The following is a 25,569-nucleotide window of genomic DNA, read 5'->3' as shown; positions in this document are numbered from 1 at the left end:
AAAGTGGTGCCAGTATTCAGTGCCATTGTCCCGTACTACTAGAATCATGGAACCAAGCAATTCCCTTCTCATTCCAACTCTCCAGCTCCCTCAAGGGCCACGCTCACCATGGCTGGTGCAGTGACTGGTGCCATGCACAAGCAATCCCAAGCAGAAGTGAGAAGGTCGTGCTTACAAGTTTCGGGGAGCGAGGGGAGTGAGTTGAGCCTAAGTGTCACTTTCCAGCGTGAGAACACTGGCAGTGGTACCTGCGTGTGTTGTATCTGCAGCGGCTGTCATTGAGGCCTTCAAGGGCTCCCCCTCCAAACCCACCAAACGCTTGAGCCAGGTAAGGAGCTGAAAGAAGAGGACTTGGGATGACATGTTCCAGGAAATCCTGCAAGCCAGTGCCGCCTCAGACGGTGAGCACAGAGCCTGGAGGATGAACAGTGCAGACAGCCTGGAGAAGGAAAGTGGAGAGGAGAAAGGCCCAGGCGTCCCAGCAGGAAAAGGAGAGGGAGAGGCACCAGGGTGTAACAGAGCTTCTCAGGCAGCAGACAGATGCTGCAGACTCTGGTGGACCTGCAGGTTCAACAATCCCAGGCTCACCTCCCTCTGCAGCCCACTGAGAACTCAATATCAGGACCTCCCTGTATCCCCCAACATTCCACATCACATCAGGGATGGCTGCACTGCCCCTACCACTCCACCTCAGGGGTCATTAAAGGCAACCAGAGCTTCCCATTCACAGGTCAGCATAAGCCACCTTTGGTATGTGTGAAGCTGAAATGGACGAGTGTTCTTTCCCCTTCATTAGTTCTGTTCTCTTAATGTATTACATGTTAAATGTAGTTTTCGAATTGCCTGGGAGAGGGGTTGCATAGATTGTTACAGAATAAAATTCTATGATTTGGAATACAATTCATCTTTATTGATTCACAACATATGCTGGTTAGTGCTTAGCAGTTCTGAAGGTGACCAGTTACCTGTTACTGCAGAGTATCACTCAAAACTCGTAAGACCACCACAAACAAAATGAATAGGTGCATTAACAATGATATATTCCTGCATATACAGCAGTCACCACACGAGTGGTGCAAGAGAGCATGGCCAGGTAGAGCACACTACTACAACACACACTACTCCGGCTCACTATCCAAATGGTCTTTCAAAGTCTCCCTCAGCCATATAGCTTTCTGTTGAGCCGTAATAGCCCTTGTATCTGGCTGTTCAAATTCAGCAGATAGCCACTCCACCTCCGCCATCTGCCGTGGTGGAAACGTTCCCTCCTTTGCATCACAGATATTATGCAGGACACAGCAGACAGCTATAACCATTGGGATATGTTTCTCACTGAGGTCCAATCATGTAAGTAAACAACGCCAGCTTCCCTTCCATCAACCAAAGGCACATTCACCTGTCATTTTGCACCTGCTAAGCTGGTAGTTGAAGTGTTCCTTGGTGCTGTTGAGGTGGCCGGTGTACGGCTTCATGAGCCAGAGGGATAGGGTCCCCCAGGATCACTGCTGGCATTCCAACATTGCCAATGGTAACCTGCCAGTCAGGAAAGAAAGCTTTCTGAACAGGTCTGTGTTCTTCAAGATGCGAGCGTTGTGCGTTGTGCACCATGTGATCAGTCCACATGGATGTCAGTGAAGCGTCCCCAGTGATCCACCAGCATTTGCATGACCTTGGACAAGTAGACCTTTCTGTTGATGTGCTCAACGGCAAAGTGGTCTCATGCCAAAATAAGGATATGCCTACTGTATTGCTCCACTGAAGTTTGGGAACCCCAGAGCAGCAAAGCTATCCACTATGTTCTGCACATTGCGGAGTCACAGTCCTGCATAGCAGGAGGCGATTAATGGCCCTGCACACTTGCATGACAACGGCCCCTGTGGTGGATTTCCTGGCTCCGTATTGATTCCCAGCTGACTGGTAGCAATCTGGTGTTGCAAGTTTCCATAGTGCTATCGCCACTCTCTTCTCCACTGTCAATGCAGTTCTCATTTTGGTGTCCCTGCACCAGAGGGCTCAGGCGCGCTCTGCATACGGATCCAGGAATGTGCCTTGCGCATCTGAAAATTCTGCACCCACTGCTCATCATCCCAAACCTGCATGATGATGCGATCCCACCAGTCAATGCTTGTTTCTCGGACCCAGAACTGGCGTGCCATCATCTGCAGTTGCTCTATGAATGCCAACAACCACCTTAAACTGGTTCTTACTATATCCCACGGCCATCTGTCCTGCAAGGAATCATCATGTTCCCCACTTCTCTTCTTACAACACTGCAAATACTGCAGGACCATGTATCCTGTGCTGCAGCGTTCATGACAATAGTGTAGAGCTGTGCTGGACCCATGTGTGATATTCTATACCTTGGGGGCGCACCTTATAACCCCCATATTCCTCATTTATATATGATTGCGATCTTGCATATGAAGCAGGCCATGTGAGGTATCAGGGAAAGGTTATGATCTGCTGAAAGTCATTTTTCTTTCTATCTATCTATCTATCTATCTATCTATCTATCTATCTATCTATCTATCTATCTATCTATCTCAATTATTAATGCATATGAAGTTATGAGAATTGTGTTCTATGGTTGTCACTAAAACATGCTGTAAGTTGGGGAATCAGTCAGATATTAGCCCCCCCAGAGACAACAGCAAGGAAAGTAACCAACGCCCAGGCAGGGTGTCAAACAACCATCAACCGCCATTGTCCAGCAAGAGGGCTACAATTCAGTGACTCATCTGCATGAGGCCTCACCAGGGGAATTGCTCAGTCTTGCCTGGGGACTCAGCAAGGCCCACCAGACCCGCCTGGACTTGTGTTCTCCAAGCACATGGGACTGGGGGTATTAAACAGAACACAGGGGGCCCATGCTTGGCCTTTTTCCTGCCTCCACCTATGCTCCAAACAACAAGGACACTGAAGACTTGAGACTCCAACAGAGGAGACTGGCCCAGATTTCAAGGGTGAAATCTGTGTACAATGAACTGCAATATCCAGTGGGGTGAGAAAAACTGCTTAATCTAGATGTTGCCCAGTCTAATAGGGTTGAGAGTTTAGATTGCGAGCTTATATTTAATTTTATTTTGGTAACTAAGTCTGACTTTTTGCCTATCACTTAAAATCTACCTTTTATAGTCAATAAATGTAACTGTTTATCTTTACCAGTGAGTTTGCCTGAAGTGTGTGGCAAATCTGCTCAGGTTTGCAAAGGCTGGTGTATCATAGAATCATAGAACTGGAAGGGACCTTGAGAGGTCATCTAGTCCAGTCCCCCGCACTCATGGCAGGACTAATTATCTAGAGCATTCCTGACAGGTGTTTGTCTAACCTGCTCTTAAAAATCTCCAGTGATGGAGATTCCACAACCTCCCTAGGCAATTTATTCCAGTGCTTAACCACGCTGAGAGGTAGGAAGTTTTTCCTAATGTCCAACCTAGACCTCCCTTGCTGCAATTTAAACCCATTGCTTCTTGTCCTATCCTTAGAGGTTAAGAAAAACAATTTTTCTTTCTCCTCCTTGTAACTTGAAAACTGTTATCATGTCCCCTCTCAGTCTTCTCATTTCCAGACTAAACAAACCCAATTTTTTTCAATCTTCCCTCATAGGTCATGTTTTCTAGACCTTTAATCATTTTTATTGCTCTACTCTGGACTCTCTCCAGTTTGTCCACATCCTTCCTGAAATGTGGTGCCCAGAACTGGATACAATACTCCAGTTGAGGCCTAATCAGCACGGAGTAGAGCGGAAGAATTACTTCTCGTGTCTTGCTTACAACACTCCTGCTAATACATCCCAGAATGTTTTCTTTTTTTGCAACAGCGTTACACCGTTGACTCATATTTAGCTTGTGGTCCACTATGACCCTCAGATCCCTTTCCGCAGGACTTCTTCCTAGGCAGTCATTTCCCATTTTGTATGTGTGCAATTGATTGTTCCTTCCTAAGTGGAGTACTGTGCATTTGTCCTTATTGAATTTCATCCTATTTACTTCAGACCATTTCTCCAGTTTGCCCAGATCATTTTGAATTTTAATCCTATCCTCCAAAGCACTTGAAACCCCTCCAGCTTGGTATCGTCCGCAAACTTTATAAGTGGATGTTGTATGCAATTATCTAAATCATTGATGAAGATATTGAACGGAACCAGACCCAGAACTGATCCCTGCAGCACCCCACTCGTTGTGCCCTTCCAGCATGACTGTGAACCACTGATAACTACTCTCTGAGAACGGTTTTCCAACCAGTTTTGCACTTATAGTAGCTCCATCTAGGTTGCATTTCTGTAGGTTATTTATGAGAAGGTCATGCGGGACAGTATCAAAAGCTTTACTAAAATGAAGATTACCACGTCTACCACTTCTCCCCTATCCACAAGGCTTGTTACCCTGTCAAAGAAAGCTATCAGGTTGGTTTGACACGATTTGTTTTTGACAAATCAATGCTGACGGTTACTTATCACCTTATTATCTTCTAGATGTTTGCAAACTGATTGTTTAATTATTTGCTCCATTATCTTTCCAGGTACAGAAGTTAAGCTGACTGGTCTGTAATTCCCTGGGTTGTCCTTATTTCCCTTTTTATAGATGGGCACTATATTTGCCCCTTTCCAGTCTTCTGGAATCTCTCCCGTCTTCCATGACTTCTGAAAGATAATCGCTAATGGCTCAGATATCTCCTCAGTCAGCTCCTTGAGTATGTCCACTTTCCATTGAGGAAGTGATGAACCAATTAATAAATTTGCACTACTTGTCTTAAGCAGTCCAAGGTACAGTGCTGGGAGCTGGGGGGATTTGGCTGGTGCCTTTCCCTGTGTGATTCATGAGTGGCTATGGGAGCATTCATGCAATCTAGTTGGGTGTGGGGCTCCATATGCGGTTATGCTGAGTGATAACAGGGCCTGGAGGTATTTGCTGGTGGTCACTAGCGAGGCATTGTGAGAGACGGCCTAGGCTGGAGAGAGTTCAGGGTGGCACAGCATCCCACAGTCCCAGGCTGAACCCCAGGGATCCCGTCACACCATGCTTCTGTCAGTGATGGTGGACATAGGTTGGAAGTAATAGAGGAGGAGAAGGACCTCGGAGTATTGGTTGATCACAGGATGACTATGAGCCGCCAATGTGATATGGCCGTTAAAAAAGCTAATGTGGTCTTGGGATGCATCAGGCGAGGTATTTCCAGTAGAGACGGGAGGTGTTAGTACCATTATACAAGGCACTGGTGAGACCTCATCTGGAATCCTGTGTGCAGTTCTGGTCCCCCATGTCTAAGAAGGATGAATTCAAACTGGAACAGGTGCAGAGAAGGGCTACTAGGATGATCTGAGGAATGGAAAACCTGTCTTATGAAAGGAGACTCAAAGAGCTTGGCTTGTTTAGCCTAACCAAAAGAAGGCTGAGGGGAGATATGATTGCTCTCTATAAATATATCAGAGGAATGAATACCAGGGAGGGAGAGGAATTATTTAAGCTCAGTACCAATGTGGACACAAGAACAAATGGATATAAACTGGCCATCAGAAAGTTTAGACTTGAAATTAGACGAAGGTTTCTAACCATCAGAGGAGTGAAGTTCTGGGAACAGCCTTCCAAGGGGAGTAGTGGGGCAAAAGACATATCTGGCTTGAAGACTAAGCTTGATAAGCTTATGGAGGGGATGGTATAATGAGATTGGTCTTTGACTATTAATGGTAAATATGCCCAATGACTTGTGATGGGAGGTAGATGTGGTGGGCTCTAAGTTACTACAGAGAATTCTTTCCTGGGTGTCTGGCTGGTGAGTCTTGCTCACATGCTCAGGGTTTAGGTGATCACCATATTTGGAGTTGGGAAGTAATTTTCCTTCAGGGCAGATTGGCAGAGGCCTGGGGTTTTTTTACCCTCCTCTGCAGCGTGGGGCACGGGTCACTTGCTGGAAGATTTTCTGTACCTTAAAGTCTTTAAACCATGATTTGAGGACTTCAGTGGCTCAGACACAGGTTTGATACAGGAATGAGTGGGTGAGATTCTGTGGCCTGCATTGTGCAGGAGATCAGACTAGATGATCATAATGGTTCCTTCTGACCTTAAAGTCTATGATTCTATGACAGCGAGGAGGACCACATGGGTTTGTGGGATTTTGGAAAGAAAAGGCATTAAAATTATGGCACACAGCTGACATTATGGGATGGGAACAGTTGCAAACTGGGAAGTTGATCCCATGCTCCCAGTCACCCTGCGTGACTCGTTTCAGTCCCATCATGCATTGCCTACACTTCCCAAAAGACCCTGCGCTGGACAGTGGCAAGTGGCATAGTTGAATACCTACCCATAGCGCACTGCGTTCCCCATCAGTACAAGCGCTCTTGGGGAGTGTCGGTGGTGCGCATACAAGGAGCGTGGTGTGCACACACTCAAGTGATGTGCTGATTGTGGCGGCTGTATGCCAACATATCTTGAGTCGACATAAGTTTGTAGCATTAATGTGGCCATAGTTCCTACACCTTTTTCCGTCTGTGCACTCACTCATTCGCCTGTCTTTTCTCTCCCTCCCCCGCCATTCCTTCTTGTCTTGTGTATTGGGTCTGGTTTTGCCTTCCCATCCTAGTATTAGTAGTAAGAAGCATTTATATTAGGATGGTGCCTGAAGGGTACAAGCAGAGATCAGAAACCGTCACAAATCAGGTGAAGGGTAGGAGATGGGGATATAACATATAAGTTGCTGTTCTTGTTTTCCATCCCCATTCACCTGCACTCTGCCTGCTCGTCCATCAGCCCAGGTCGTTTCAAAACCCTTCAGGGCTAGGAACAGGGCTGTTATCCCATTAGGAAGGGGGGATTGACAGCTTCCTGATGGGATGAGTGATCATTCCTAGCTCTGGGAGGGCCTGAGATACTCAGCCTGACATTCATGTGAATTTGAGATCATTTGAGGAGATCTGTATGGCTCAGTCTGAACCTGGACCAGTCAGACTAATTGTAACTCACNCTGTCCAGCTGTGCCATCTCTAATTAGTCCTTGCTCCCTGGCTCCTCCTCCATGTGGTTAATTGGCCCAGCTGGCCCCCTTAGCCCCTTCTGGCCTTGTGTGGGGTGGACACCCCATCACGCTGCCCTTGTGGTATAAGCAGCGCTTCATTGCTCCTGTGGTACCTCTGGGGACTGCCGGTTTTCGAAGGGCCCATCTGCAGCCCACGGAGACTGTGCCGGGGGGTTGGATTATAATGCAATAGTGCCCTGGCCAGTTGATAGCACAGTTTGGTGTTGCTTGCGTGGATGGGCCCCAGTGATGATAAAGCCCTATAAAGACCAGTGCTTTGGGGAGTGAGGGATAGGTCCACACAGGTCATTGACTCTGGAATGGAGGCGTGCCGTGCTTGTGTGCAGGTGGGAGAGAACTGCACCCGAAACAACGCAGCTTGTGTGGGCTCCCTGCGCCACTGCTGCTTGCATTGGTACAATGTGTTCAGTTCTCTAGTGCAGACCAGACCAGTCCATTAGATCAAGGCTTCCCAAATGGCCTCAGGACCTATGTTCCCTCTAAGCTGCGTGGCCACACAGCTGCCTATTAAGTCCCACGCAGGGGCTCAGGGGTGGAGAGATGCCTCTCCCCCAATATGGACCTGCCCTGGACTTGTCACAGCTGGGGGAGAGGTGCCTCTCCTCTGGCCCCAACCCAGCTCTGCTGTGGCCCGGAGAAAGGCACCTTTCCGCCACCCACCCCCAGCCCAGGTGCTGCTGGGGGGAGTCCTGTAGCCCCCAGGCAGCCTGCACCCCAAGCTCCTCATTCCCAGCCCCACCGCAGAGTCTGCACCCCCAGCCAGACCCCTCACCCCCTGCACCCCAACCCTCTGCCCCAGCCCTGAGCCCCTCATCCCCAGCTCCACCCCGGAGCCCCCCTCCCCCTCCGCACTTCAATCCTGGTGTTGAGAGGAAGGCATCATCCACCACTCCCCCAAGGTCTCTGCCAATCTGACCTGGGAGAAAATTCCTTCGCGTCCCCAAATCTGGCCCTCAGTCAGACCCTGAGCATGTGAATGTGCCTCACCAAAGGCAGCTAGGAAGAGGATTTTAGGCTTGGACAGCTATTTGTTCAAGCAGAGAGAACACTGATGGAGATGTAACACTGCTAATCTAGGGAACTAATATCAAGTCCCCCTGTAATGTAGCAATGCTGTTCACAATGCCCTCTAGGGGAAGCCCTTTCAGATAATACCGTCCTTCGCACAAGAAATGCCTGCTGGACTACAGTATCCAGAGCCCTTAGCCGGGCTTTGGGCAGGTTTGTGTTTGGAGAGTAAACATCTAAAGCGTGGTGGTGGGCAGTGTGATCTGCAAAGCTCAATGTTTCTCGAGCAGTTCCTTGCTTAGCCTTTGGCAGGACTCTCAAATCCCAGTCTTGAACACGTGCCCTGTGGGTTCTTAGGAAACAGCCTGGGTCATTGCACCTCACCAACCCACCCAATTACCGGGGAATTCACAGACTGGGGCAAGCCAGCTTCCAGCGTTCTGCAACCTGTAGCCCAGATGGCCACATGACCTTGACCCTGACTGGCTGGTGTCCATATATAAACATTCTGCTTCTGTTAGGGTCTTGGCTGAACAACAAACTGTTGCCTGCTAATTACTACTTGGATCTGGCCCCTACTAGCTAGGTTGCTGTATGTTTCCTTGGGATTGGATCTCCTGGCTATTGGACCGCTTGTGTGAACTCTGACCACTGATCTGTACTGCCCTTGACCTACCTGAGTCCTGGGCATTGCAGCCTTGCAGGAAGTGCAGTCTGGGTGGGCTCAGGAGGCCAGGGGAGCAGTGCTTTACATTACCTTTGTAGCTCCCAAGTAATGGGCTGCTCTGGGGTGTAAGTTAGAGCAACCCCAGGGGTACTCTAATATATGCTGCCAACAATGGCTCCCTATGGAGCTGTCTGCCAGCTCAGAAGAGCAGAGAGCTCTGGCCACATTTCCTCCTGCCCTGGGGTCTAGCATGCCCCTATGGCTGCAGGGAGTCAGGAGAGGGAAGAGGAGGAGCTGCATAGGGCTATCTGGATCCCCTCTGAGAGACAGAATGGAGACAAGAGGAGCCTACCCTGTCAGAGGGCAAGGTACATCTGCCCTGCTCTTACGTCACAGTAACCATGCCAGAAAGGCTTTGCGGGGCCAGACACGACCATTCTCTTGCGTTTCAGTTCATGTTGTTCGTAGCCCTTTAGAAGAGAAGGGGGAGAAATCCCAGTATTGTCTCCATGCATATAAATCCCACACTGGCAGATGCTGCCCATGCTCCACAGAGGGAGCCTTCGAGCAAGGGATTCCTGGATTCTCTGCAACCTTGAGTTTGTCACTTTAACCAGCTTGTGCCTCAGTTTACCCCATCTAAAATGGCTATTAAACTACACTTGCCACAGGGTGGTTTTAAAACTTAATATGATAAAAATGTATGTAAGGCTCTTGGGCAATAGGTACTTAACAGCAGTGCAATGCCACAACCAGCACAAGTGGCAATGCCAGAGAGGGATGGTCTGGGAATGTGTACAATCCTCGTCCCATAGCGCATCACACTCAGGGACAGAAATCAGGAGAAACAAATGATCTGGGATTGCTCCTCATTTAGTCATTGCTTAGAGATGCAAAGGCGACGGTTGTTACCACACAATCCTGTTGCAGGGTTAAATACGCCTGTTGCTTGTCTCTGCTGAGCTTCTCCAAGCTCATAGGCACCATCTGCTGGGAGAAAGCTCTCAGGCCCTGCTTGCAGAAGAAGGTTCCTTGGCACAGAGGCCTTCTGTACAAGCCCCTAAGGATACTTCCACACAGCAATTAAACAGCTGACTTCAACTCACAGGGGAGGGGAGTCTGGGGCTGCTGGGCTGTAAAATTGCTGTGTAGACATACGGGCTGGGACTGAGGCCTGAGCTCTAGGACCCCAGGGTGGAATGTCTACACAGCAAGTTTTAGTCCTGCATGCCAGAGTCAGCTGACCTGGCCCAGCCATGCTGGTGACGTGGGTTTTTTATTCCAGGGTAGCTGTACCCTAGGATTGCTGCATTCGCAGGAGGCTTTCCCCCTCATTACTAAGTAGGGCTGCCAACATTATATTTAAAGAATAAGGAACTGTTTTCTTAGCATCCCCGCCCTGCCCCACCCTTCCTTCTGATATTCTTCTCATCATCATCATCATCATTACTATATATTATACTTAATACTAAGCAGGACTAGGGTGACCAGACAGCAAGTGTGAAAAATTGGGACAGGGGGTGAGGGGTAATAGGAGCCTATATAAGTAAAAGACCCCAAAATCGGGACATCTGATCACCCTAAGCAGGACTCACCTACAAAGGTATTTCTTGCTGCTTTTTGCAGTACTCAGCAATTCCCAAGCGTGTTGTACAGAGATGAAGAAATGAGAGATGTCCCTTGTAATAAATGACTCTTGGCAGCCCTATTATTAAGGTTTCAGAGTAGCAGCCGTGTTAGTCTATTATTAAGGTGACTCGGCCATTCAGGTCCTGCTGCTGTTCCTGAAATATCTGGCAATAAGCTGAAATGGGTGCAAAATCTTGCTGTGTTGTGTAGCTGCAGGGGCCCAGTTTGGTTATGCTGCATGGAGGGGGGTGGTCTGGGGACACGAGGAACTTGCGCGGGGCATTCTGTCCGCTGTGGAGATCAGTTCTGCAGAGGCCCCATATATGCCACCAAGCAACAAGGCCTGGGGAAGCATATTCTTTTCACGTATATTGGTTTTGATGCGGTTTTTAGAATTTCAATCAAAAACAGCAGAAAAAGATGACATTTTTTCAGTATTTGAAATTTTGGGTTTATGAATTTTTGTTTCAAAACTGTGGGGAAATGCCTGCCTTCTCTCAGATTCGTCCCCTTTTTCCCCTAGAAAACTTTTTTTTGGGGGGGGGGAGTGGAGAGAAAAAGACTTTTAAAAGTGAAAGAAAATAACTCACTTTTTAGAAAGTAATGTTTTCACTTAAACTTTCGCAGTTTAAGTGCGTGACAGTAACCCACTTCAACATTGTTTTCCCTGGGGATGGGAAAATTAGAGAGCATTTCCCCCCATTTTGTCATATTTCCCCACACACACACATAGTCATCTCTTTTCTAAGATGAAAAGTCCCAGTCTTTTTAATCTCCTAATATGGAAGCTGTTCCATATTCCTAATCACTTTTGTTGCCTTCCTCAGACTTTTTCTAATTTTAATATAGCTTTTTGAGATGGGGTGACCAGAACTGCACGCAGTATTCAAGGTGCAGGCATGCCATGGATTTATATAGCGGCATTATGATATTTTCTGTCTTAATTATCTATCCCTTTCCTAAAGAAAGAGACAGTAGAATTTTTTCCCCACAAAAATGAAACAAACTTTCAAACTGAAATTTTGTCAAGATTTTGTTATACATTTTTCAATTTACAACAAAACCTTGTTTTCAAAAATACTAATGGGGGTCGGGGAAAGACCAACTTCAGCCAGCTCTAAGGGAAAACACTGTGTTGATCCCGATCACTTAGATTGGGGGGGGGGGGGTTGTTGTGTGATGGTGGGCAGGGAGGTGAAGTTACCTATGAGAAATTGCAAAAGATGAACAAATGTTGCACTTGGAGTAGGAAGATCTGAGTTTTTATCCTGCTGCAGTCAGGAAGTTCAGAGTGGCAATCAGGAAAGCTGAAGTGGCTATGAATTTGTTAGAGTATTATATAGAACATAGATACAAATAATTATCATACAAATGATCCTTTATGGACCATAACATCCTCTCATACAAAGTATAATATAATCTACAGTGAACTTGAATTGCAATGGGAAATGAGTGACATTCTCCCAAGCTCTACCTCCTTGAGAAACCAAAACAAAGATGCCTGTGCAGATTTTCATAATATGATCATCCCTCTCCTTTTTTGCTTGTTCTTCAAAATGTAACCAGTAGGTCTCCAAATTAACGTGCAACTGAGATGAGTGGGGTTCACACCTTTCAGGCTGTCTGCAGACTCAGGATGACAGTACTGCACCAGTGAAACAGTGCTGTTCATGTACTAGTCAAGTACAAGACAGCACTGCATTGGTGAAAGCAGAGGGAACCAACAGCAGAAGGCCCAGAGATGGACAATCTAAACAGCACTTTATATAATACATTTCTGCTCCATCTAGCTGAAAGTAATGACACTGTAGTAAGTTCTCAATATTGGGGGCTTGTGACAATTACAGTGTAAGGGCTGTAGAAATTTGAGAAGTTGCTAGCCAGGTGATCTTACCGAGGCCAGGTCTGCGCTACAGAGTTTTGTCAGCACAGTTAAATTGGCCAGGGCTGTGAAAAAACCCACATCGCTCTGCAGCAAAACCCCGAGTGTAGCTGCAGCTGTGCGGCCAGAAGAGTGCTTCTGTCAGCTTAGCTAATTAGAGGGACAAGCTGGGTGAGTTAATCTCTCTTAATATTGGACCAGCTTCTGTTGATGAGAGAGACCAGCTTTCATAAGCTTGAAAACGTGTCTCTCTCACCAACAAAAGTTATTACCTCACCCACCTTGTCTCTCTAATATGCTGGGACCAACATGGCTACAGCATTGCGTACAGCTTAGCTAATGTCATTTGGGTAGGTGGTGTGTCACTCCACTGGCAGAAACACTCCTTTTATTGGCATATACTGTGTCTACACTAGGGGGCCTCAGCTGCTATACTATAGCACTGTAGCAGCAAAGCTTGTGTAGTGTAAACTAGCCAGAAATGAAAGGGTAGCCAGTGGAAAAACATTCCCTGGCATAAGGAAAAGTACACTCGGCCCCAGACTGTATTTCTTAGTTTGATTATATGAAACATACACAGAGTTCTGCATTGCAAGGGCTCTCTACAGTGCACTGGTTGCATGTTAGCTCAAGTGTTGGTGACAATCCATAAGGCCTTCAGTGGTCTAGGACTGGGTGATCTGAACAGTTGCCTCCTTTTCATTGTTTGTTATATTGCTCCAACAATATCCTGATGTCCAATTTGATTTGTTGTATTAATCCCAGAGGCCAACTGCTCTAGGATCAGTGGTAGGACATCTTCAGCTGAAATCCCCTGCCCTTGGAAATCAGCTGCTTTCTACCAGGGCCTGAGTTTGAGCCCGTCCAGACTACCCGTCGAATTGGCGGGTAGTAATCGATCTATCGGGGATTGATAGATTGCGTCTCGTCTAGACGCGATATATCGATCCCCAAACGTGCTCATCGTCGATTCCGGAACTCCACCACGGCGAGCGGCGGTAGCGGAGTCGACGGGGGAGACCCGGCCATCGAGCCTGCGCTGTGAGGACGGGAGGTAAGTCGAAATAAGATACGTCAACTTCAGCTACGCTATTCCCGTAGCTGAAGTTGCGTATCTTACATCGACCCCCTCCCCCCCTCCAGCGTAGACCAGCCCTGAGAGAGCAGTATAGTATTTACCTGTCTGGTTACTCTTTTATTAACCCTCTGAGTTATTTTTGTAGCAAGCTCTATATATAGCATTTTATTTTAAGACCCAATTTGGTATTTGTTTTGAAACACTGTAGTATGTTCAGGCGCCGAGGTGATAGGAACAGTTTGGAAACCCCTAAAAAAAGTATTGCATTAAAAAAGGATTAAGACACTCCATTAGAAGCACACACAAGGGGCTGGGATTCAGTGTCAGTGACAGTCATTTACTATCTAAACATACACTGTTACCGTAATTGACATTGGTATTTATTAAACTCAATACTATGTGTAGGTTAGTCACCACTTATAAATGTACAATATAAAAAGCTTTTTTTAAAGCAGTATCCTTTTGTGTTTTTAAAGTATGATGTTGAAACCCTCTGTCTGTGCCTCCTGGCTCTTCCAACACACACTCCCTACACCCAGATATTTTCCTTTATCTGTGCTATTTCTTAGGTATGTATCACTATGCTCGGCATAGAGACACAGCCTAATCAGAATGTCTTCTTACCCTATGTCCCAGTACAAATGGGGCCAATCCTCCTTGTGTCTGTGAATACTTCCACTGACTTCAGTGGAAGTATTCATATTAATAAATGAAGCAGGATTTGGCCTTTAGATTGTAATTTTTTTGACCTAACCCTGCTCTCCTCTGAACTCTGTCCACCTCTCCTTCTCACTAAGATGTTTTTATAGTAGCTATCATTACAATATCAGAGTATTGTCAAGGGGAGCCGGAAAACATTCCCAGGTGCAAGCTCCATGCAGGCAGGGCCCTTGTCTCCTCTTCCTTCTCAAAAACATTGAGTCCAAACTACACTACATAACATAACTCTCTCCCAAGACGTGTTAAATTTAAGCATCGAAAACCAGTCCAGAGTTAAGGTTAAATTAGCTCAGCCTCTTTGGGTACATACATTAGGATACAGGGTTAGATTTGCCCTGGTGGACGTACTGTTTCCCTTTGCCAGTCATGCCAGCTGCTGTCTGGGGTGATGGTCTGCTACCACAGACCCCTGGCCCTGGGAACAGTTACACAGGGAGGAGGACAGCTTTCACTTATGGTTGAAACTCCGTAAGAGTGTCTGGCCGAGGTTGCTTGTGAGAGGCACTGGTACCACCTCTCCTTGTGGCTCATTATGAGATGGCACCCTAGATGCACTCTCAATAAAGGCTTTCAGCTTAGAGCCAATTTTTTAAGTGCTCTAAATCAACATGCAATGTCAGACTGGCCTAGGAGGAGGCCATGGCTAGTTTGTGGTGCAGATTTGGGGTAATTCAATCCAGGATTTGAGGGAGACAGCTCCATATTTAGAATGTTAACATTTTTACTTTTTTTTTTTTAAATGGGCATAGGGAAAAAATACTCATGATCCAGACAAAACATATTACAGCCCTTCCCCTGCTCTCAACTAGTATCTGACACCAAGAACTAGTTTAGGAACCCAAAATTTCAAGCTTTATTGATGTAAATCTCTGGGTTGGTAGTAATACTCTGGGCGCTCGTTAGCAAGAAGCTATATGGGAGGATTGTACTATTGCACATCTCCTACACAGGGACTGAAAGAGGGATCTTTGGCAGGCTAAAGGACAGCAAGTGACTTCTGTGCCGGTCTAACTTGCCAGACAGCACTGTCCCAGCTGTGAGGCGGTTGATGCCGGATTAAAAAGCCAAGAGAGGGTCCCATGCCCAAGTGCTTTTAACAGAATTATACCGGGGTAGGGTAGCTGGAGTCTCTGCAGGCAGTACTGTCCTTGACAAAGCTGTTCTGGAACCAGTTTGCCAGCACAATGCTGACTGCCCCAATGGGAAGCCTAGACCAACACAAAAGAGGTTCACTGGGCACAGTACTGCGTACCACAATGCCAGTGAGCCATAGTACTGTGATAGCACTTGGATGTGCTCCCGAGGGTGCTCTGGTTTTAGGAAGTCCTATTCTCTGCTGTCTCATGTATATTGTGCATGATTTGGGTACTGTGTTTAGCATAATGAGGGCATAGGGTTAATAGCCTGGTGTACGGTTGGATGGTGGCAGACATTATGGTCTTTTTAAGGAGACCATGACTGTTCTTAAAAGAGCTTTTGTTTATGTCTCCACTGTACACAAAGGGATTTTGTGAAGTCACATTGTTATTGGGAATCAAGGAGAGCGTCTGGAGCACATAGGCATGCTCCAAGTCAAGAACTTCCTAGCACTGCCAGTGGTGAGAGTCTCAGCTCTCTAGATCACACCTATCATCATTTTTATGAGAAAGAGTCAAGGAACAGGCTTCCGAGTCACCACCACTGCTGAATGCTGAGATCCTGCAGCAACAGCAGTTGCCCTCTACACATGGGGCATTGCCACCTAGTAGCATCCTCCTCTTGCTCTTCACCAGCATTGCCATCCATGCCCGGGAGTAGGGGGGAAAGAAGAGAACACAATCTCACCTCTTGGTGTGAGAAAGGGGCCTCTAAAATCATCTCTGGCAGATGGGCACAAAGCAGCGGGGAGCAGCTCCGGAATTCCAGGCCAGGAGGATTTCTAGGCTCCAGCATGACAAGGGGGCGTGAGGAAGGCACAAAAGAGGGGTGTGTGTGACAGAGCTGGGTTTGTAAGTACAGGGCAAGGAGCAGGCAGCAAGAGGAAAGGAGGGCCAGGGGCAGAGAGAGAACTATTCCCGACCGAAGGGAGAGAAAGTGGGCAGCAAAGGCACCCCTACAGGGGATACATAAGGGAGCCCCTGGTTGGGACTGGAGAAATAAGGCACAGGCAAGACAGAGGACCTGTATCAACAGACACCCCCCAAGAGCTAACTCGAGGCGACGCCACAAACGCCTCTGCAACCAGAGACGCCACCTGCCGTCCCCTTATATAGTGGGGACCAGTGTTCCATCATGCCCTGCGGTGAGATGGGGCACGCCTGCGCAGTGAGCGCCACGGTTGCACTCGCTCAGGCTCTGCTGATAGCGCGCACGCGCGGGAAGAGAGAGGCGAGGAGGGTCCAGCGGGCGCGAGCGACTGTTGTCTAACGGGGGTGGGGGACCTAGGAAGCTAGTGCGCCTGCGCTGGCAACCGCCTCNGCTCTCTGTATGTGTGTATATATATCTCCTCAATATATGTTCCATTCTATATGCATCCGAAGAAGTGGGCTGTAGTCCACGAAAGCTTATGCTCTAATAAATTTGTTAGTCTCTAAGGTGCCACAAGTCCTCCTGTTCTCTTTTTGCGGATACAGACTAACACGGCTGCTACTCTGAAACCAGACTTATCTCGGGTTTCTTTCCACGGGTGCTTTCAGCCTGGGGGTGGGTTGCTTTTTTGGCACTTATGTTCTGACTAGAGCTTCCAAATCCTGGGTCATAAATTCGCTATGGGAAGAGTGAGGGGGAAAAAAATCAGCGATTAAAAAATGGATTTTAAAAATTAAGTTAAATATAGTTTTTTTAATAAACCTTTAAAACTAATTTTGAAATAGATAAGCTATGTTAAGTTCTAAATATATTCAAACTTATTCAAAAAATTAAAATACAAGAAAATCATATTAAGCAGTATGTGTGGTTTGTTGAAGACCTAAATCACTTTTAGCAGCACCAACCTCTTGTGTAGATGCAGAGAGAATATTTTCTTCGGTTAATTCACTCAGTTCAGTTCAATGACTAGGTCAGTCAAAATTAAGAAGCCAGTTGGGAGTTGAAAAAGGAGAAAAGCTTATTTTCCTCTTCTAATCTAAGAACAAAAGTTGAGAGGCACTAGTTCTAAAAATCTTGAAGGACATGGTGACCATAAGCAATCAGTTCAATGCACTAATAATACTTAGTTTGTGTAATGAATCTGTTTTAAATGCAAAAATGTTTTGGTCATTTTTTGTATGTATCCAGCACATTTAAAGTAGTTTAATAAAATTTAATTTGAATGTTCATCCAATTATAGCTTGACACAATTTGTGAGTAAAATATTAATCTAGTAAAGTTAATCTATATAATTGCTAAATAAATGTGTGGATACAGTGTATCCTGGATAGCAAAAGGAAGCACCAAATTTAGTGTAAAGGCTCTTTTAGTTGTCAATCAACATATTATAATCGTTACTACCTAATGAAAATCAACCTTTCGTTAGGAAAATAACTAAAATGTACAAATGCAAAACATGATTAAAATTGATTATTCAAATCAACCTACCCTGGCTGTGGGGTCTTTGTTTTTTCCTCTTGAAGAAAGCATTCCCCAAAATGCCTAATCTGTTTGTTCATATTTTCAAAAATGTGTCAGAAAGAGCTAACTAGGAACAATCCTGAATTGTTGGGAGGGGGAGGGGGGGGCAGATTTGATCTTATTAGCATTGGTCCTCAAACGGTGGGGGGTGCAGAGCAACATTTCGGGCGGGCAAGACTGGGCCCAGTCCAGCCCCCACAGGGGGCAGGGAGGGAGCACCACCCAGTCCCTGCCCTCTGAGGGGGCGTGGAGAGATTCCATAACTGATGGGAGCGGGGTGACAGAAAAAGTTTGGGGACCACTGCATTAGGGGGTTAGTGGATGGATACAACACTACTGGCTTCCTCTTCCCCTGTTCTTCATTTCCAAAGTATCTTGATGGGAGCCTACAGTCTGCTTGACTTATGGTTGTGTCTTTTTCAAAGAACTGTCATCTCTTGAAAGATTTTGTCAAGTTCAGAGCTCTTCTGCAAGTCAAGATCTCGGAGGTTTTTGTGGCCATCTCAAGTTTAAGGGGAACTGAAGTTTGATTAATACTGAATCTTTATCACTCTGTGCCAGCAAATTAAAACCTTCCTCTGCCAAATGCTGGAGTCTTGTTTTTTAAAATAATTAAAAGCATGAGATTTAAGATGGGAAGCATTAGTGTTGCTATTGCTTTTTCTCCAGCTCACTTAGGCCCTGATCCTGCATGTTGTTCCATGTGGGTAGATCTTTGCATGTATGCAGTGACCCATGGAATTCAGTGGGGTGCTGCAAACGTACAGAAGTCTGCCCACATGGAACAATTAGCAGGGTTGGGGCCTTTCTTAACATTAGCAAAGGGGAAACAAAGGATTTGAAAAGCGAATAGGTCTATATACTAGTAGTAAAAGTTGTTTTAAGGATACACTAAAGCTTTTTTCCCTCTTTCAGTACTGTTTGCTAATTGATTTATGTTGATGTGCAGCTCTGTAACAACTAGCTGTGTTGAACTCAAATAGCAGTTGGGGCACACTTTTTCAAAAGCTTTCAAACGAGTAGCCTATTACTAATTACATATCAAGTTCTAGTCATATTTCAGAAATTTTAGTTGTGCTTTCTTAAAATGCGTTCTCATCTGGGGATGGATACGTTTTGTTAAATGTCACTTTCAGCATCTCATGTCTCATAAGTATCTAATGTTAACTTCACATCTGCTGGCAGTTGGTAGTTTGGAGTGCTGAGTTTATATATTCAGTTTAATAATCAGATATATTGCTTATGTCAATATTTGACTAGATTTAACTTTGAGCAATGTATATGCTACTTGGGTGCAATCACTGAATTCAAGCTTTCTGAAATACACGTCTTGTCATTGTGTTTTGTTTCCTTTCAAACTGGGAATGAATTAGGTTAATTTTGTCACTATTCCTTCCCTGGAATACAGGAAAAATGAGGGCCTCCTGTGATGTAATCACTAATAATTAGCAGGGTGGATTTGATTTAAATCAAATTGATTTAAATCACTAGTCAAAGGCATACACTATATCTGTTAAGGAAGTATTTTGCAATTTCAACAACATTAGCCTTTATTTCTAGAACCTTAAAGTCTTTGGCTAGGAGGTGCATCAGATGAGCACTGCAACCCTATGTTGTTAGCTTGGGACTCGTCTAAATTTCTTCTCATCTTGGATACATTTGCAGCATTGCCTGTGACCAAGCTACCTACTAGACATTTGAATTTTTTTTCAGAGTTTGTTGTAGCTTTTACTGCTACTTATAAGTATTCTGTGTGCGCATTTCCTGATGTATCAATTGTTTCTGTAAGGAAGACAGTACCTTCTTCTGTTGTGACCCAGGCACATACAACAGGGTCATTGTGGACGCTGCTCCACCCATCAAGACTCAGGTTAACAATTTCACCCTCTAAACTTTTTGCACACTGCTCAGTTCTCTTTCATAGACTTTATCCGGCAATTTGCCTGCGACATCTGCTCTGTTGGGTGGACTGTATCCTGGTCTTAATGACTGAACCATGTTAATGAAGTGTGTGTTCTCAATCAGATGGAAAGGAGAATTTGTTGCATAAACAAACAGGGCAATTACCTCTTTTTGTAATCTGCTGGATCTTATCACAAATGTATCTATGGTTATTTCTGGATGATGGAGGTTTTTTTTCCTTTTTGCTACAGGTGATATACTGTAGCTATGTGACATACATGATGTGACTGAAACACTATCATTGGCAGATGACTCTGAAATTGTAGAAAATGATGGTGATCTTGAAGGTGGATAGTCTTCAGAATCCTGTATGTTGAGGATGGATTCTCCTAAAAAAAATAAATCAATGCAGTTATTTAATTATTACCATATTGCTCATTTAGTATTAGTCATTGCATTCACTGACAGTGCTACTTAAAAGGTGAAATTGTAAAAGGAAGATCTGCCTATTTCAGCTATTTATTTTTTATCACAACTGCATCTAAAATGATAGTACCATAGAGTAACAACTATAATTTTTGCTCAAACGTGGGAACTCAAGAATAGTCAAGAAGGAAGACAAGCAGTCCTTAAGAAAGAAGTATGAAATAAAAAAGTTTACCAACCTGAAGTTCCTGCATGTTCAGACATGTTCCTTTCATCATCTTCAACGCAGCTTCCACCTGAGAAGGAACACTCCTCATGATGTTGTTTCATTGAAGCAACCTGGCCTGGTATTTCTTTGTTGCACTGTTTGCATTTTGCATGCGTGCCTGTCTTACCCACAGGTAGAGGAACTTAATTAAAATAGTCCCAGGCAGGGTCTCTTTTACGGCCTGCTGCCATATAGGTTTTCCATTCTAGTGAGAGAATGGTATGATAGATCTCAAATCAATGAAGGCTACACTCAGAAAGAGCTCAAGACTTCTGGAATATGTTGCTCAAACAGTTTCCCTTTTGTTTCTACTGCCTGTCCCTCCCTTCTCACATTTATCTCCAGACTTCTTCTCCTTGTCCAGATGTATTCCGCCCCCAACAATCTTCTATTCATTGAACTTCTTAAAACTGCAATTTGAGAGAGAGATAAGGGATTGACTCTGTGTACACAAATTTGCAGAGGGACAATAGAGTTGAGGTCTGTTATTTCTCACCTCTCTATATTTATTTATTTAAAGTATTTTTGCTGTTAACAAGTAAGTTATCTCTGGAGAAACAAATCCACAGTTTGAGAACTGCAAAACTAAGCATCTCTGATGGTATCTTCTAGACCAGAGTGGGGCAAACTACGGCCTGCAGGCCCCTTCCCTCTGGCCCCCGAGTTCCTGCCAGGGAGCGGGGTCAGGAGAGGCTTGCAGAGGAGCCAGCCCAGGCAGTGCGATGAGCGGGGCGGAGGCTAGCCCCTGGCCCCCTTGCAGTCACAGTTCCCCCAGCACCTGGGCAGCGTGGTTGCAGCTGTGGCTGGGCAGCGTGGCTATAGCACTGCCAGACCTGCTGCTCCATGGTGGTGTGGGCAGGGAGCAGGGGGAGTTTGGGGGTGAGGAGCATTAGGAGTTGCAGGGGGGGCAGTCAAGGGGCCTGGGCCCTGCTGCCAGAGACAGGGGCAGAGCAAGCCAGGGGCCCCCTCTACCTCCAGCATGCTTGGCCCCTGTCCCCAGTAGCCAAGCCGAGACAGGGACTGAGCCCTGCTTGACTGCTAGGGAGAGCAGCCAAACGAGCAGGGGAAACATACAGGGAAAGGACTGAGCCCCCCTCTTCCCCAACCCCACAGGTGACATGGGGCAGGGAGATTGGATAGGGGATGGGCATCCTGTGGGGGGCAGTCAGGGGTGGAGAGCAGGGAGGGTTGGGTGGGGGTGGGAGTTCCAGGGGGTTGGATGGGAGTGGGGCCCAGGCCATGCCTTGCTGTTTGAGGAGGCATGGCCTCCCCCAGCCTTCCCTACCTGGCCCTCCATGCAATTTCTGTACCCGATGTGGCCCTAGGGCCAAAAAGTTTGCCCACCCCTGTTCTAGACTGAGCACTGAGTCCCACTGGGTAGATAGAAAGATTAACCTAAATAATCTGTACAGAAGCCCCTGAAACCCCATAAAATTGGGTCCCTAATCCATGAACTACTGGAACTCGTTTACAAAACTTTACTTAAACATTACATGAATATATTGTCTCATACTATAGAATTAGAATTTATAATCCCTATTCCATGATGAGATATCTTTGAGCTATAATGTATCTTAATTAAAACTATCTTTAGATAGGTTTTTTCCTCAAAAAAGCATTTTATCAAAAAAATCCTTATTTATTTATTTTTTAATCATTGATTTTTATCCACCCTGGTATACATTTAAGTTGAGCCTCTATTATGGTGTCTTTAAGAAGTTTCCATTCAGCTTACAAGGATTTCACTTTTGGCACTGTACCTTTTTAATTTCTGTTTCACTAACTTCCTCTTTTTCGTGTAGTCCCCCTTTCTGAAATTAAATGCTACAGTGTTGGGCTGCTGTAGTGTTTTCCCCGCCACAGGGATGTTAAATTTAATTATGGTCACTATTACCAAGCGATCCAGCTATAATCACTTAGGACTAAATCAAGAATTGCCTCTCCTTTTGTGGATTCCAAGACTAGCTGCTCCAAGAAGCAATCATTTAAGGTGTCAAGAAACTTTATTTCTGCATCCCGTCCTAAGGTGACATGTACCCAGTTAGTTGAAATCCCCCATTATTATTATTTTTTTTTTTTATTTGTATGGCCTCTCTAATCTCCCTGAGCATTTCACAGTCACTATCACCATCCTGGTTAGATGGTAGGTAATTAGAGCATGGAATTACTATCCATAGAGATTCTATGGTACAGTTGGTTCATTTAAGATTTTTTCTTCATTTGATTCTATGCTTTCTTTCACGTAAAGCGCCACTCCCACACTAGCATGACCTGTTCTGTCTTTGCGATATATTTTGTATCCTGGTATTACTGTGTGTCACTGATTATCCTCAGTCCACCAAGTTTCTGTGATGCCTATTATATCAATATTCTCATTTAATACGAGGCACTCTATTTCACCCATCTTATTTAGACTTCTAGCATTTGTATATAAGCACTTTAAAAACTTGTCACTTTTTAGCTGTCTCCCATTACATGATGTAATTAAATGGGCCTCTTTTTCATTTGACTGTTTCTCCTCAGATCCTACCCTTATTTTATCATCTTCCACCCTCTCCTCCTTACTAGGGCATAGGGGAGGATCTATTAATGGAGATTCTCTAAGGGATGTCTCTGTCCAAACCACATGCTCCTCTGCATCTGTCGGCTTTCCCCCACCCTTAGTTTAAAAACTGCTCTACAACCTTTTTGATTTTAAGTGCCAGCAATCTGGTTCCATTTTGGTTTAGGTGGAGCCCATCCTTCCAGTATAGGCTCCCTCTTTCCCAAAAGTTGCCCCAGTTCCTTATAAATCTAAACCCCTCCTCCCTACACCATCGTCTCACCCATGCATTGAGACCCTGCAGTTCTGCCGGTCTAACTGACCCTGCTCGTGGAACTGGAAGCATTTCAGAGAATGCTACCATGGAGGTCCTGGACTTCAGTCTCTTACCTATCAGCCTGCATTTGGCCTCCAGGAACTCTCACCTATCCTTCCTTTTGTCACTGGTACCTACGTGTACCACGACCACTAGCTCCTCCCCAGCACTACACATAAGTCTATCTAGATATCTCACGAGATCTGCAACCTTTGTACCAGGCAGGCAAGTAACCATATGGTTCTCCCGGTTATCGCAAACCCGACTATCTATGTTTCTAATGATCGAATCCCCCATAACTATTACCTGTCTCTTCCCAATAATTGGAGTTCCTTCCCCCGGAGAGGTATCCTCAGCAAGAGAAACTGGAGCAATGGTCTGAAGTAAATAGGATGAAATTCAATAAGGACAAATGCAAAGTACTCCACTTAAGAAGGAACAATCAGTTGCATACATACAAAATGGGCAATGACTGCCTAGGAAGGAGTACTGCGAAAAGGGATCTGGGGGGTCATAGTGGATCACAAGCTAAAGATGAGTCCGCGGTGTAACACTGTTGCAAAAAAAGCAAACATCATTCTGGGATATATTAGCAGGAGTGTTGTAAGCAAGACACAAGAAGTAATTCTTCTGCTCTACTCCGCGCTGATTAGGCCTCACCTGGAGTATTGTATCCCATTCTGGGTGCCACATTTCAGGAAATGTGGAGAAATTGGAGAAAATCCAGAGAAGAGCAACAAAAATGATGAAAGGTCTAGAAAACATGACCTCTGAGGGAAGATTGAAAAAATTGGGTTTAGTCTGGAAAAGAGAATACTGAGAGGGGACATAACAGTTTTCGAGTACATAAAAGGTTGTTGCAAGGAGGAGGGAGAAAAGTTCTTAATTTCTGAGGATAGGACAAGAAGCAATGGGCTTAAATTGCAGCAAGGGAGGTTTAGGTTGGATGTTAGGAAAAACTTCCTAACTGTCAGGGTGGTTAAGCACTGGAATAAATTGCCCAGAGAGGTTGTGGAATCTCTCTCATTGAAGATGTTTAAGAGCAGGTTGGACAAACACCTGTCAGGGATGGTCTAGATAATACTTAGTCCTGCCCTGAGTGCAGGGGACTGGAGAAGATGACCTCTCAAGGTCCCTTCCAGTTCTATGATTCTATACCACGACAACATCTGGAAGGAGGGTCCTAACTATGGGATTATTTCCCTTTGCTCCAGTTCAATGTTCTCCTTCCCTGAGACTTTCATCCCCCTCAACAGCACAGAGGGGCTGTCAGACTGGGGGTGGGACCGTTCTTCTGTGTCCCAGAAAGTCTCATCTATGTACCTCTCTATCTTGCATAGCTCCTCCAGTTCAGCCACTCTGGTCTCCAAAGCCTGTACACGGTCTCTGAGGACCAGGAGCTCCTTGCATCAAATGCACACATACAGCTAATCAGACATGCTGCATTGGGTGCAATAAACTGGATAGCCCCCACTCTGTTGCTTGACTTCTGCCTACATTCTCTTTTTACTCCTGAAGCTGGTTCCTTTGTTGTTCTTTTGTTTTAATCTGGGGGTGTTTTTGGCTTTAAGTTTAAAGTTTAAGGAATGTTAAGTGTATCTAGCCCCCCTCACACTCCTTCTGGAGAACTCCCTCGCAAAATTACCCGCTCCTGTTCCCTAGCTCTTCTGGCCCCTTAGGAGGTGGCTTTTTAAAGCCCTGGTCTTCCTGAGTAGCCCCGCCCCCTGGTTAAGGGTTGATGGGTGCTAAAGGGCTTAGAGATCAAAGCCTAGCCAAGAAGTTCTCAGCCTTGCCTAGCAGGTTGCTAGGCTCAGCACAAACACGATCCCCCAAACAGACCACAGGGTATATTTCAGGCAGCATGTACACGACAAACACAGACACTACAGACAACAAACTTACCCCAAGGGTAACCTAATCCCTCCTCCTTCACCTGGAGAACTCCCTCACAAAACTGTCCTCTTAGCCGCTCGTGTTCGCTAGTTCGTTCTTTTATATCCTAAAGATGAGCTCTGCGTTTCCTTTGCCTGGCTGACATCAAAACTACTGAAAGCACTTGGAAAAAAAACCTGGAAAGCACCACTCTATTCTTTACGTCTCTGATATTTCCATTCATAGCTTTGTCAAATATTTGCATTTTGAGCTGAAATTTCCCAGGGAAGTAAATCAGCAGAGCCATTTTTAAATTGCAAGCATGAAGGAGAGGCACTTCCCTTTTAGAGAAATGTTTTTGTTTTGCTCAACTCAAATAGGATGCTTTTAAACTTAAAAACAGCTATGGATTTAGCTGTGGTGAGACAAGTACTTCAACTCTGTTAAAGAAGTTCGGTTTGGAAAGTTGAGAATGACTGGAAAGGAAGTTACAGGCTGTGTTTTAGATTGTCAATGAGATTTCGTCTATAAAACCTCATGCTGAAGCCCAAAGTATTGTAGAAAAAATGAAACTAACAGAACAACTAGTTTCAGGAAGTTGTAGTCTGATCTAGCTTCTTTACAATATAGTAGTTG

General features: G+C 45.4%; 1 protein-coding gene across 4 annotated transcripts in view; it reads left to right on the top strand.

The window, feature by feature from the left end:
- The window catches only part of ZNF638 (zinc finger protein 638), a 95,147-nt gene that overhangs the window by 8,219 nt on the left and 61,359 nt on the right, over positions 1-25,569 (top strand). The gene's annotated exons all lie outside the window — the stretch shown is intronic.

This window comes from Trachemys scripta, chromosome 5 (genome assembly GCF_013100865.1).
Source record: "Trachemys scripta elegans isolate TJP31775 chromosome 5, CAS_Tse_1.0, whole genome shotgun sequence".
In the NCBI taxonomy this organism is placed as follows: domain Eukaryota; kingdom Metazoa; phylum Chordata; order Testudines; family Emydidae; genus Trachemys; species Trachemys scripta.
The sequence above is the reverse complement of the archived record's forward strand: the minus strand, read 5'-3'. Positions and strand labels throughout refer to the sequence as shown.